At 43.0% G+C, this 13,490-nt stretch overlaps 1 protein-coding gene across 1 annotated transcript in view; it reads left to right on the forward strand.

The window, feature by feature from the left end:
- The window catches only part of LOC126100723 (odorant receptor coreceptor), a 338,496-nt gene that overhangs the window by 134,717 nt on the left and 190,289 nt on the right, over positions 1-13,490 (forward strand). The gene's annotated exons all lie outside the window — the stretch shown is intronic.

Below are 13,490 nucleotides of genomic sequence, written 5' to 3' on the forward strand. Positions count from 1 at the left end.
ATGATTGAGCATATCTGGGATGCCTTGCAACGTGCTGTTCAGAAGAGATCTCCAGCCCCTCGTACTCTTACGCATTTATGGACAGCCCTACAGGACTCACGGTGTCAGTTCCCTCCAGCACTACTTCAGACATTAGTCGAGTGCATGCCACGTCGTGTTCCGTCACTTCTGCGTGCTCACGGGTGCCCTACACGATATTAGGCAGGTGTACCAGTTGCTTTGGCTCGTCAATATATAGTCTAGAGTAGAAGAAAAGAAATACGACAGATGGTGGAAGTCATGAGCAGCTATTTTCTGAACTCCAGCACTAAAAACCCACACGACTGGTCAATTATGATTAAACTGAGTACGGAAGTGAGATTTTTGCATTAGTAGGACGGACCTGACACGTTCCACATAATTACGAAGTGTCGTATTCATGATCTATGGAACAAGTAATAATCTAATCTAATCTAATCCTGATTAGTCGGTACTAGGAAGACTGACTGCCACTGATGCTCAAAACCATGCATAATTCTCACATGCAAACGGATAGCGTAAAAGTTCTGCTTCTTGCTGGGAGCGCCCTGTGGGACTTACTTCCATCAAAGACTCATCAGGGGGTGCTGCAGGCAAGGGAGAAACCTCGACTCCAAGTTCTGAGGAAGAGCAGTCTTTGCTACAGGCTAGATGGCTTAGAATTTTCCTCCACTACAGACGCCACTTGTAGGCGCTGGTGGCGCTAAGTGTGACGAACAACTGCAGTGTTCACAAACCAGATTATAGGATGTACAAAGAGTCTTCAGATTGACGGTAGGGATTTTATATTTCTAATTCAAGTACAACTATTAGGAGTATCGAACTCATGTGCTCAATCAAGACAGTGGGTACATTCATGACTGCTTCTGTAGTACTTTCTTTCATCCCTGATTGTTTGTGTAGTTCTTTCTTTCATCCCTGATTGTTTCTGTAGTTCTTTATTTCATCCCTGATTAACATTCGTCAATCACTGTGCGACTCTGGGAAACTTAATCGTCCCCTAAACGCTATGTTGACATTTACACCTCAACGTCATCACCCGACCTTTGCCAAGATGCTGATATTTTCATTCCTTTGTAACTTGTACTTTTAATTAATGAACATGACGATTCCATGTTCTTGTGTGCTTGAGTTAACTTGAAGTCCACAGCAAGATGTAATAAATTGGGTTTCATAGCGATGGTTCTTTCATTCAGTCTTTGAATGAAACACCCTATTACAGGTACTCGTGTTTCACATATACTACGACCACCACTGTTTAAAGAATTCAATTCATTAAGTTACCCACTGCGCCAAATCTACAGTTAAATTCACGGGATTCTTCAGAGAGGGAGCTGATTATTGGTAAGATCATCCGCTACGCCTTTTTCAGACATCCACTACCCACTGAGTATATTGATGTCTGAGCTGTAATCTCACTGTGTGAATGATGCTTTCGGATGCACATAATAAACCTCCTGCCGTCAAAAACGTTATCTCAATGCGCCAATGTCGGTAGGTTTTCACGTCGAGGGACTGTCTGCATACATTTCAATTTCGACAAAATTTCTCCAAGAATTTTTTTCTGTCTTAATTTCATAACATCTATTGACATAATGTCAGTAGCCACAATGTTGAAAAGCAAACTAATTTAAATTAAGTATAGAAAGAAATTTTTGCAGTGAAGAATTCCAGACTGAAATGCATCCTAAAGGTAATTTGTAAGGATGATGTTTTTGAAACAGCATTAGTGAAGATTGTGAAGATTGTGGCTTTTATCAGTTGGTGATGTTGGTGATGTTGATGGTAGCAATTATGTGATAGATGTAGCTGGTTCGTGATGGTCATCTTCCATTCAGGACAGAACGGTAGGACTGGAAACGAAGTTGTACCACTGTGTATGGGAAGTGTTTGGGCAGCTTTTGAACGTTGTGAAATATGTAGGTAGGATGCTGTTGATGGGCTTGTACATTGCATCTCTGGTAGTGCGGGAACAGGAGCGATGTGAAGGTACTTTAACATATGGAGAGAATAATATGAGCTGGGACAATATTGTTGGTTTGGGAAAATGGGACACATAATTCTTGGTCACGAAAACTGAATATGTTAGAGATCTGATAGGTTGCACCATGCTTTCAGTAAAATGAAAGATGATGATGTGATGATGCAAGGGCAGCAACGCACCACGGTCGAAAAATATTCAGGAGAAAATGATGGTTTCCTCTTCTATGTTCTAGTAAGTGCTGGGTATTCCAGGAAATAGGGGAATAGAGGGAATCTGGTTAACTGAAAGTAGACACACTTCGCGATATTCTCAAAACTGAAACTCAAGTTGAAAGGCCGTCGGTTCGACATCCTAGAGAGGATTCAAGAAGCATCGCTGCCCTCAAAGAACAGGACTTCCAGAAAAGGTTTGACCAGTGGCAGAAGCGCTGGGACTGGTATGTACATGTGTATGGGAACTACTTCAAAGGGTGATGGTGACCATTAGTCCAAAGGTAAGGTTTACAACAGGATGCAGCACCAGTACCGAAAATTTTGGATACCACCTCGTAGAAGTCTCGAGAGTTACTGCTTACTTAAACTTCCGCCATGCGGCCTACTGATACGTTGGCGTCGAACTGGTCACCACAAACGTAAGCGATGGTCGTAGTTGAACACCACAGAATCTCACCCAGTGCTCCAGCTGGCTCTGGTTTTACTCCACGGAAGTCTTTTCTGGCTGTGATATGGTAAATGGAATCGAGCGTATGACATCGTTGGCCGGGAGGCCCATATTCAGGGAAGTTCGGCCGCCAAGTGCAAGTCTTATTTCACTCGGCGCCACATTGGGGGACTTGAGAGCCTGTGATGAGGATGAAATGATGATGAGGACAACACAACACCCAGTCTCCGAGAGCTGAGAATCTCCAACCCGGCCGGGAATCGAAACCGGGCCAGCTTGCATGGGAGGCGAGCACGTTACCACCCAGCTAAGCAAGCGGACTGTGATATGGTGGCAGTGGAAAACGACGCATGCGCAATCGAGATTTCAACGCAGCTTCCAGTAATCTGTTTCAGACTGTTGGAGGTATCACTGCCTTTTCATTGTGAGCGGATTTCGCTGCCATCCATCCATTCGTTAGAGCCAGCCGGGGAATCCTATGGTCTCCTCGTGACGTAGTCCCTCCGAAAGGACGTGTGCCTACTCCTCTTCTCACACTTTTGTCCTGCGCGCACCTCGTCGCCATTCGTTGTGTAGCCATTGCTCAACTTGCAATTGTCGGTGGAATGTCGCGTGACTAGGGCCTTCCGTCGGATAGACCGTTCGCCGCGTGCAAGTCTTTCGATTTGACGCCACTTCGGTGACTTGCTCGTCGATGGGGATGAAATTATGATGATTAGGGCAACACAACAACCAGTCCCTGAATGGAGAAAATGTCGGTGCGATATGTCGGTGTGATACTTCCATGTCACTCATACTAATGATTCTAACCTTTCTCAAAGTCCGAAATATGGCGATAAGCTGCACTTGCATGTCATCTTTCCATCATGTGTTGCGTTCACCGCCTGAAAAGTTTCGGTACCACTGGACACATCCAGTGGCCATATTGCACTCATACCACCCTTGATCTGAAAGAATCTTTTCTCTTTTATGTACCGAAAATAAGGAAAATAAACTCGGATAAGGACGAAAATTTAATTAACGTATCTAATAGGCTCGGAAATACTCGAGTATCATTTCGGTAGCGCTCGGTGAAGGTATTCATGGTGTTAAACTTTCCATTTCAGTCCTTGTATGCTTACTGTGGCGCTCAGACACGGAACGAATATACGTGAGTCATTCAATAAGTAACGCCCCACATTTCTTTTTAAACAGCCATTAATGTATATATAGAAATCGTCCTTGTTTGTGATTCACATTTGATGTTTGTTCTGTGCGCCGGTGAAGTTTCGAACCGTTCTCGCAAATCGTGGAGACGTAGTACAGCGTCAAAGCGGCGTCTGCACATAATTCACGTTACAAGCACCGTGCTGTTATTGAATTCTTGCATGCACAAAAGGAAATCGTGGTGAATATTCATAAACACAGCCTCAGGAAATGCAGAAAAAGAGCTCCATGATCAGCCACGCTCGGGACGTACTGTCACAGCCACTGCTCCAGACATGCCGAGTCGTGCTCGTGGAACTCAAGAACCGTTTCCGATGTGTTCGATTGGATAAGAATCCAGCGGAAATCTTGCTCCAACACGATAATGCACGGCCACAGACAAGCCTGAGAACCCGGGAACACATCGCCAAATTTGGTTGGACATCATCGCCTCATACACTCTACAGTCCAGTCCTGGCACCCTCGGACTTTCATCTCTTTCGGCCGCTTTCAGACTCTCTACGTGAAACACACTTTCAAGATTACGAGAGTGTTAGTCACGCATTGAAAACATTGGTACTCCTGCAGGACAAGAGCTTTTCACAACGTTCGCGTACGGCCATAGAACGTGATGGAGACTGCTTAGAGAAAACAGGACATGGACAAAACATGTTGATGTATATTGTCACCTAATTCTGACTCTTAACAATAAATACGTTGTGAGAAAAAATGTGGGGCGTTACTTATTGAAAGACCATCGCAGTGCGTGAGTCATACATGAGAGGCAGTCAAATAAACACCGCATATCCGCTACAATGAGACCATGAATGTTTCCATTCAAAAGTAATCATCGTAAATTTAGACACATTTATCGCACCGGGAGTCGAGATAATCTATTCCCGTTTTCTGGAATGCTGTCAGCCGCTGACGGGTCCACAACCGTACCAACTCTCGCACTTCCTCCTCCGACTGAAACTGACGTCCACACTTCTCTTTTCGCAGGTCGTCAAACATGTGAAAATCAGACGGTGAAAAATCTGGGTTGTGCGGAGGATGTTTCAGTGTTTCCCAACCTAATCGGTGAAACCTAGCCTTCGCCCGGTTGGCAGTGGGAGGCGGGCGTTATCGTGCAACAGGATGATTCCTTCCCGCAGCCCGAGGGCAAACGGCAAAGCCAACACTGGATACATCATACATCTCATGCACCAAAGAAATCCAAAGCTGTTCCCAAAAGTTCTAGTAGGGCCATCACTGCCTTCTTCACCGACTGCAGAGGCCCTACACTCGTCGAGTTTCTCAAACTAATCAAGCAGCGCTATGAAGACACTTTGCAGGAACCAGACGATAGGTAACACAGACTGTGCATGTCGTCATTTTACTGAAACCAACATCTAAATCACGTGACTGGTGACACCAAGTGGAGTATATTATTACGCCTTTATAGTGCACAACTGATTACACTTTTGTTACAGAGCAAATGTTGTGCTTTTTATTACAAACAAAGTAATAACCTTCACATATGCTCAGATAAGTCATGTTTTGTATCCTGCATATTAGGTGAACTGACGGAAATTTCAGGCGTGAAAGTGAACTACTTTCAAATACAGTGTGGGAGAAACAAAAGTGGCCCTGGCAAGTGGATACTATTGGACGTGAATGTATGCATATAACCGCACCCCAACAGTATGGATTAACTGCCCATACAGCTGGGCGAACCTTGGAGCACATTTACACAGTCTTCACGCTTGACGGAGTTGTTACCAGAGGTCAGTCTGGTCGCGTCCCAAGCTGGATACCCAGGTCACCTGATCTGTCAGAGTGCGATTACATTGTCTAAGGAGCCCTCCAAGTCTGGGGTATCGCAACAATCCTCATAGTCTTCAAGAACTGCAGCAGAATATTTCGGATGAGACTGCAGCAATTCCAGCAGTCTTGCTTTGATCTGCCTTCGGAAACTTGCTGACCAGCGTCCAAAAGGGCCAAGAGATGAATAGTAGTAGTAGTACTAGTAGTAATAGTAGCAGTACTAGTAGTAGTAGTAGTAGTAGCTTTGTTCATCCGTAGATCTCTTTTTACAAGGATATAGGACATGTCAAAGTATTTACAAGTTTAGATTAATTTAAAATAAGCTAATTCGCATACACATATATTTACAGTCTTCCAGTTAGAGACAATCATTAGATTTACTCCTGGTATACAGTATTTTTTTTTACAAATAACTTATTAAATAATGTAATGCCACACTGTTCACTCATATCTCACCATCAGTCACTGCACACACCATACACACATCGTTTTCATAAGACTTCACTCACTACATACACACACACACTGGTGACCTCTGGGCCACTTTCTGTACCGCAACTTCCCATTTGCTATCCTGAGAAACTGAATCAGCATCCCTGCATAATGAGTGAGATGTTGAGCTGAGGAAGAGGAAAAGGCTTTAGTATTGTGCTATGCATAGCTTGAGAGCAAGTATTTCTAGAAAGGAAAAAAGAAGGAAAAAAACAAAGTGAAGGTGTTATGTGGAATGTTGGATGTTTTATAATCATTATTATTATTATTTATTTGTATAACATTTTTTTGTCAAACCCCTATTCTGTGGTCACTTTCAACATCTGCTATAGTCGAGTTAGTACTGTTTTTCCTTTCCTCTGCTGCGTTTCTTTGTACAATGGAACTCTGTCCTCCTGTCCTCTTTTATTTGCCTCATTTTGTAGTTGCATAAATAATTCCATGAGTTGAAAGTTAGAATTTATGTTGATCCTTAGATGAAAAACTCGACGAAAGACTGCGTTTTAAAATGACAGAACGTTAATATCTGACTCACTACAGGAGTTCTCTACAATATATTCTGATACATTATGTCCATTGCTTTGGTATCTTTATTGGTTTAGGTAAAATTCATAAAATATAAACGCTTATTATGGAAAAAACAGACATTATGAACATAAACCGATTTCATTTCTCATAAAATCGTAATAAAACATTTCACACATATTGTTGAGTAATCATTAGAAAAGTAATGGTGTATCAAGACCGATAGATCGTCTTCTGCCCCCGCGGGAGCGGTGAATTAAGACTGACAGTGCAACAAAACCAGGCATTCACCAAATAGCTGTAATTCTGTAAATTGTGAAAAGAACTCTCAGTACTCCTCAAATGGTCGGTGTAGTAACGGTAATCATAGCATTAATATCAAGAATTTCGGAAAAATTAGCTTAACTGTACAAGTGCATGGCGAATAACAGCAATACGAAAAGTCATTTTATTTTTGAAATCTATGTTCGATTTCAGGTACAAATGAGAAAAACTGTCAGATCCACTTTATATTGTGCGTAGTGACAGAGATTCAGCTTACTGCCCCTAGTCACATGAGTTAGATGTTCGTTTCAAACGTCAACACGACAGAGATTGGTGTGTGGACGGTGTATGTTATCTATGGTCTATGGTAGAAACTGTGACGTTCTATGAAATCGAAACGCCCAGAAATGCTGTCGGTCGGAATCGTCCTGTTGGGTGACAACGCCCCTCAACGCCCCTCCCCTCTCCTCCCCCCCCCCCCCCCCTACACACACACACACCACACGGCCTACATGCCACTATTCGACGGATTGTTCCACGAGAGTCAGACTGTAACGGTAATATAGCTTACCTTAATCGGCTGTCCCTCCCCCCCCCCCCATGAACCATGGACCTTGCCGTTGGTGGGGAGGCTTGCGTGCCTCAGCGATACAGATGGCCGTACCGTGGGTACAACCACAACGGAGGAGTATCTGTTGAGAGGCCAGATTAGGAAATGAGACACTTAAAGTAGTAAAGGAGTTTTGCTATTTGGGGAGCAAAATAATTGATGATGGGCGAAGTAGAGATATAGGATATAAAATGTAGACTGGCACTGGCAAGGAAAGCATTTCTGAAGAAGAGAAATTTGTTAACATCGAGTATAGATTTAAGTGTCAGGAAGTCATTTCTGAAAGTATTTGTATGGAGTGTAGCCATGTATGAAAGTGAAACATGGACGGTAAATAGTTTGGCCAAGAAGAGAATAGAAGCTTTCGAAATGTGGTGCTACAGAAGAATGCTGAAGATTAGATGGGTAGATCACATAACTAATGAGGAAGTATTGAATAGGATTGGGGAGAAGAGAAGTTTGTGGCACAACTTGACCAGAAGAGGGGATCGGTTGGTAGGACATATTCTGAGGCATCAATGGATCACCAATTTAGTATTGGAGGGCAGCGTGGAGGGTAAAAATCGTAGGGGGGGGGGGGGACCAAGAGATGAATACACTAAGCAGATTCAGAAGGATGTAGGTTGCAGTAGGTACTGGGAGATGAAGAAGCTTGCACAGGATAGAGTAGCATGGAGAGCTGCACCAAACCAGTCTCAGGACTGAAGACCACAACAACAACAATCGGCTGTCGATGGTAACGTTATATTTCTGCGAGGAATTTTTGAGAAGTTGTGGCCGTGAGATAGCCTAATGGAAACAGAACAATCAAAGTGGGATTCGTTAGCCGAAATACTCCATTATAACTAACAGTAAACAAGTGGGTCAGGGAACAGACGTTCTCCCAGCATAAAATCAAGCTGTATCATTACATATTAAAATCGGTCGCCAGCCTAATTAAGCATTATTGTGTGAAGCTATATAATAAAGCAGAAGGCAGTGCTAAGGATAACCTAACCTTCATTGACACACACACTAAACTCTTTCTTTATATCTTGCCACACTACACTACAGCAATTTAACCTTGCAGATAAATCTACTGCTAACTTGGAAGTTAGACAAACAAATGCCCAATGAGATAGCAAACAGTAAAGTATGCCTCTCAACAACACGTACCTTAAATGAAGAAGATTCAGCAGTTTATAGAACCAACACACATTAAACTAGTAGCAATATTAAACAGGGAACAACGTGAAATGATTAAGATGTAAATCAGGGAGTCTGTTAATGATCATACTATATAATACCATTCCTTAGTACAGGATTTCTATGCCTGTGCATTAACCAACTTGCTTTAGAATAGGTAACACGATAAATATTTCTTTCTTAAACTCGGTTTGAAGCAGTTAAATAGAATGCAAATCTAACTACACTGTCTCTGAAGGAGCCTTTGCATTGCTTCATTAACTAACTAGCCTAGTACATAAGGGCCCTAAAACTTTCATGGTTTGAAGAATCATGCTCATTAACAAAACTACACCAGTATGAATGAGAAATGGTAAGTAATCTTATCATTAATTATTAACTAAGCACAGCACAACAAATTATAAATCCTTAAATAACAAATGTGCTTTGATAAGCAATCTTTTAACCTACTCAAAATATGTTTGGCTGTGCAAATGCCAACACAACATTAACTTTAATTTCAAACACTTTCTCATGAAATGAGCACTAATAAAGTATGTAATTCTGATCAAAGTGGATAAATGCAACAGTTAATAATCTTTTTCATTTCAAATTAAATTTAGGATTTCCAGACAGCTTTTCAACTAAGGCAATTTGCTAAAGAAAATAACTGCTGATTGATTTAAAACTGCATTGGAAATGGAGTATTTCTCAAGCTATGAAACTGAACTTTAAAGACTTTAACTCCACACATTAGAACGCAATCTAACTATTTTTACAGCTGCCAAATGAGTCTTTCCATAATAAATTAGTACACTCGGAATTAAATTCACTGGGGTAGGATTCATGTGCAGGTTTGTGATTTGGGATAATCGCGGGTGCAAGATAGAGGTGTTAGAAACACCACGATTATTATTAAAATCAACCAAATTTCACAAATACCTGGTCCATTTACAGAGTGCCAAATACGAGGGTTGGAACTTAAATAGTGGCAACTATTTATTCACACAAAAGAGTTACACCTTTGCGCCTGTTTCTGTCCTTCAAAGTAGTCACCAGCGTTGTGTAGAACCCGTTGCGAGCGATGTGGAAGACATAGTATACTATTAGCGGGGCCTGTTCTGTTGATGGAGCGAATGGAGCGGTCTACTGCGTGTCGAATCTCTGGAACAGTTCTGAAGCGAATGCCACGAAGTGGTTCCTTCAACTTCGGAATCAAATCAAAGTCACAAGGACTGAAGTCCGTGCAGTATGGTGGGTGGTACAGTACTTCCCAGTCCCATCGACCGAATAGAACAGCTACAACTTGCGCTGTATGCGCCCGCGCATTGTCGTGCAAAATGATGGGTGGGTTGTGCAGAAAGTGTAGCCGCTTCTTTCGCAAAGCTGGTTGCAGCTGATGTTCCAAAAACGAACAGTAATACTGTGCATTGACGGTCTACTGTGGAAGAACGTAATGCGTTCGTATAACACCATCACAGTCGTACACGAGAATCGCCATATCTTTCAGCATACTGGGGCTCTGACGCACTTTCGACTTTCGCGGAGACCGATAATGACGCCATTCGTTGGATTGGCGTTTCAGTTTTGGCTCGTACGATGTGGCCCATGTCTCATCCATTGTTACGATGCTGTTTAAGAAAGCCTCTCCTTCGCGCTCATAGCGCTACAAGTGCGTCTGAGCAGCGTCGTAACGCATCCATTTTTGCATTTCCGTCAGTTCATGCGGAACCCATCGTGATGCAATTTTTCGCATGCCCATTCGTTCCTTCAGGATGCGAAGCACAGTCGTATGCGCTAATCCGGTTTCGTGGGCGAGCTCACGAATCGTATGGCGTCGATCACTGTCCACTAACGCGGCAACAGACTGCACTTCTTCTTCAGAGACGCTAGGACGTCCTGTCCGATGCATGTCTGCCACAGTTTGCCGTCCTTAGTTGAAGGCTTTTACCCAACGTGCCACTGTTGTGCACGGCAATGCCGATTCCCCGCACGCCTCTTGAAGACCTTGATGACACTGTAGTGCTGTACGACCTCTGGCACATTCGATCTTGTTCCAACTCAGTTGTTTCTGTTTCGAAAACATAGTGACACCGTTACGTTCGACCGCTCGCTCACAAGTTACTGTTTTTCCCTTGATTGTGCGCACGCCGGTGACGTGGACTGGGCGAGTCCATTTGCTCGTAGGTAAGGTAGTTATGTCAACAACGAGTGCTATCAGCGACAATAGTAGATTCCATTGCAGTGTGCCACTATTCAAGTTCCAACCTATGTACAAACAATTTAGTAGAAGCCTGATTGTTACGGCAAGGAAGGAAGAATGAATTGATTGTTGGTGTTAATAACGATCATCCTCCTTCACCTCCTCTGCATTACTGCAGATGACGTGTCACTGAGCACATGTGTTCTGTGCATGCAGTACACGTGAGGCGCCTAGTTGTTTGCACTGCGCAGTGTGAAATACGAAGGTTCCGTTATAGTTCACTAACCTGCTGTCTTCAAGTTGATGTCCCCAGCGCAGGAAACAGCACGCAGGTCGTAGGTTCTATATCTTGAGGCTGAAATTGACTTTTAGCGAGGTTCTGTTCTGAAATAATGTATCACTTCTTTGGGATGCCACTCGCGTATTTTAATATAGCCATACGAGAAGACTACATGATCTTAACAAAACACCTGCTGATACAGCAAAGTACATGAGCAAACACAATGTTTACGAAAATGTATCTTTACACTATTTGTGGCACGTGTCTGTGCCTCATGACTGCCGGAGTGAATCTTTTAATACTGAATACTGGCTAACACGTCCTGCCACAGGCAACATGACTGTACATCTCGACTGCCTAATCCAGAGTGACGAACAGGAACTCAAATAAAAATTGGAAACACATCCTACGACAGACAACATGTGTGTTCTTCTCGACTGCCTAATCCAGAGTGACGAACAGCCCGAAACACTTCGCGCGCCATACCAGAAAAGGCGTGACCCGAACGCTTCCGAAGTGCTCCGTCTGCAATTTCGTCAGTCTTTTGTTTTTGATTTAAATTGTTTTTAATAATTCTGAAATGACTGATTGACATTCGGCTGTTGAGAGATATTTATATTAAAAAGTGAAGTCATTACAATGAGTAGTTTAACTAATAACAATAACTATACTTTAACGTTTTGGCGCCCTTGCTTCGAACACAGCAGCCAATCACAGAGCAGTATCATTATGCAGGCGGTCTTTCTCACGGGAATGGTACCGAATCTAACATCTGTCACAGGTACCTCACACCACATTTCGTCATCAATATACTTCTTGCATCTCCACTGCTCTGGGAACAGCTTCCTGGAGCCTAATATGATGGCTGACTAAGCCAGAAATATTACATTGTACTGGTGGCGTAATTTGCAGTACATGTTACGCTGGCGGCGATGCAGTCATCGCAGTACTGTTGGCCTCGCCCTGGTACTGATCTTCTTGGCGTCGGAATGGCATTTTCATAGGGCCAAAAAGCCATGCCATAATAGTAGTATCATCAAATACAGCATCTGAGGCCCACAAATACTGCTCTTAAGCCCTCCTGGCCTCAAAACTCCATGAATATGAGCCACAATGATCCGCCACTGCAAGCTAGATGTTAACCATAGCGCTGCTCAGCCCACACTTCTTACTCGTCACAAAGGACAAGTCGCCTCTTGCACGCCAACCACACCTTTTCCACTCCGCCAGGCTGCGAGGCTTTCCCATGTATTTTACATTCAACCCTACGTTCCCTAACTATGGCCATGACAATCATTCCATTGTTGTTGTTGTTGTGGTCTTCAGTCCTGCGACTGGTTTGATGCCTCTCTCCATGTTACTCTATCCTGTGCAAGCTTCTTCTTCTCCCAGTACCTACTGCAGCCTACATCCTTCTGAATCTGCTTAGTGTATTCATCTCTTGGTCTCCCTCTACGATTTTTACCCTGCACCCTGCCCTCCAGTACTAAATTGGTGATCCCTTGATGCCTCAGAATATGTCCTACCAACCGCTCCCTTCTTGCAGTCAAGTTGTGACACATGCTCCTCTTCCCCCCAATTCTATTCAATACCTCCTGATTAGTTATGTGGTCTACCCATCTAATCTTCAGCATTCTTCTGTAGCACCACATTTCGAAAGCTTCTATTCTCTTCTTGTCTGAACTATTTATCGTCCACGCTTCACTTCCATACATGGCTACACTCCATACAAATACTTTCAGAAACGACTTCCTGACACTTAAATCAATACTCGATGTTAACAAATTTCTCTTCTTCAGAAACGCTTTCCTTGACATTGCCAGTCTACATTTTACATCCTCTCTACTTCGACCATCATCAGTTATTTTGCTCCCCAAGTAGCAAACCTCCTTCACTACTTTAAGTGTCTCATTTCCTAATCTAATTCCTTCAGCATCACCCGACTTAATTCGACTACATTCCATTATTCTCGTTTTGCTTTTGTTGATGTTCATCTTATATCCTCATTTCAAGACACTGTCCATTGCGTTCAAGTGCTCTTCCAAGTACTTTGCTGTCTCTCACAGAATTACAATGTCATCGGCGAACCTCAAAGTTTTTATTTCTTCTCCATGGATTTTAATACCTATTCCGAATTTTTCTTTTGTTTCCTTCACTGCTTGCTCAATATAGAGATTGAATAACATCGGGGAGAGTCTACAACCCTGTCTCATTCCCTTCCCAACCAGTGCTTCTATCTCGTGCCCCTCGACTCTTATAACTGGCATCTGGTTTCTGTACAAATTGTAAATAGCCTTTC

The sequence above is a fragment of the Schistocerca cancellata genome, chromosome 9 (genome assembly GCF_023864275.1).
Source record: "Schistocerca cancellata isolate TAMUIC-IGC-003103 chromosome 9, iqSchCanc2.1, whole genome shotgun sequence".
In the NCBI taxonomy this organism is placed as follows: domain Eukaryota; kingdom Metazoa; phylum Arthropoda; class Insecta; order Orthoptera; family Acrididae; genus Schistocerca; species Schistocerca cancellata.